Here is a 1,595-nt window from a genome sequence, read left to right as displayed (position 1 = left end):
CAATGATATTACAAAGTATTCCTTTAGACATTGGTTACAAAACTAATTCCATGGAAGCGAAGTCTAATATTCAAAGTACATTCATTCGAACATCCTTCTTGCATTAAGGTTTATAATCTTACACGGATTTTATGATTAACTTTCAGTTATGGAACATTTCCATATTTCCATATGACTATCACTTTTGAACAAGAGTTATCTCTTCTTAGAACATGTCAATATGGACCTTCCAAAATTTAGACTATACTTCCAACTATCCATAAGCAACCAATCTTTAGTGAACCTCATATTATTCTTGACAATTGTTTAACTATTTTAGTCATATCTTGTTATTGTACTTTTTCCTTCTTAATGCCCTAGACACTTGGAAAATTAGAACATATTTATATTATAGCATATGTAATCGATCCTATATCTGAAGCATATGGGATACGATTCATAATTACTCACATAAAGATATGATACTTTACCAGTCTCTCGCTATAATATTTCCACATATAGAATTTCCTTATGTTGAATCATTTCAACATAACATTCACATATGTCCATGAATAAATTAAAATTTCAATCTAAGCTTTTAGTTTTGAAATGAAGTACGAGTATTTTATCCCTATTACTTTCTATAGCGAAACAATATCCAAATTTGCAACTTTGAAAACTTGTAACTTTTTTTCCGAGAAATAGTATGGTGTGCACAAAAGTACCTACTAGTTTTAATTTTATAACCTAACTAACTTAAATAACTAAATTGCACCCAGACAGTGTACCTAATCGAATTATAGAATAGTTTGTGTAAGTCGGGTGTCGAACACGGGGAACAGTTTTAACTAATTAATTAACTACTATTAAATTAATCTAATTTCCTAGCAAAGTAGTGGGTTTTATCTAATTTTGCAGGTTTAGATGAACTTAATTTCTTAACATAATTCAATCAATAAACAAAACACTTTTGTTAGCTTGAATCCACCTTTCCTCAATGGTTTAACTATTGATTATGACAATTCCTGTTGGTTACCAATTAAAATGTTATTAGCAATTCAATTCCAAATTTACCAATATTAAACTAATTCATGTAGAGCTATGTATGGTCACACATAATTTAACACATAATCAATTTATTAAATAGAATTAGAGCTATGTAAGATTGAATATATAAACACAATTGTGGGCACAATATGAGTTCTCTAGCACAACTAAATTGAACAATTTAATTCCTTAACTAAGTTTGGTTCGATCTTAGCTCTATTAATCTAATGTTTATTAAATTACTAGGTATTCAAATTCATGCAAATTAACAGTCACTAACTACACAGAATGAAAAGTTTAAGCAATCAAATTATCAAATCAAGCATGCTAGGTATACCAACCAAACACAAGACATAATCAACAAGAAAAGTCTAAGTTAATATATTAAAACCATGAGTTCCAGCTTCATCTAGCTAACAGAAGCAGCTAGATTTAGCTGGACATGCTAACAAATAAACATAAACAATTCATAGCCATAAACATATTAAAAGTACCAAACTAATATCGAATTATTACTTCTTTTACCTCCTTGGTGTTAAGAACAATTCCCAGGCCTTCTTTTTCTGTGA

Source organism: Lactuca serriola, chromosome 4, assembly GCF_051521515.1.
Source record: "Lactuca serriola cultivar US96UC23 chromosome 4, Lser_US96UC23_V15, whole genome shotgun sequence".
NCBI lineage: Eukaryota > Viridiplantae > Streptophyta > Magnoliopsida > Asterales > Asteraceae > Lactuca > Lactuca serriola.
The sequence above is the reverse complement of the archived record's forward strand: the minus strand, read 5'-3'. Positions refer to the sequence as shown.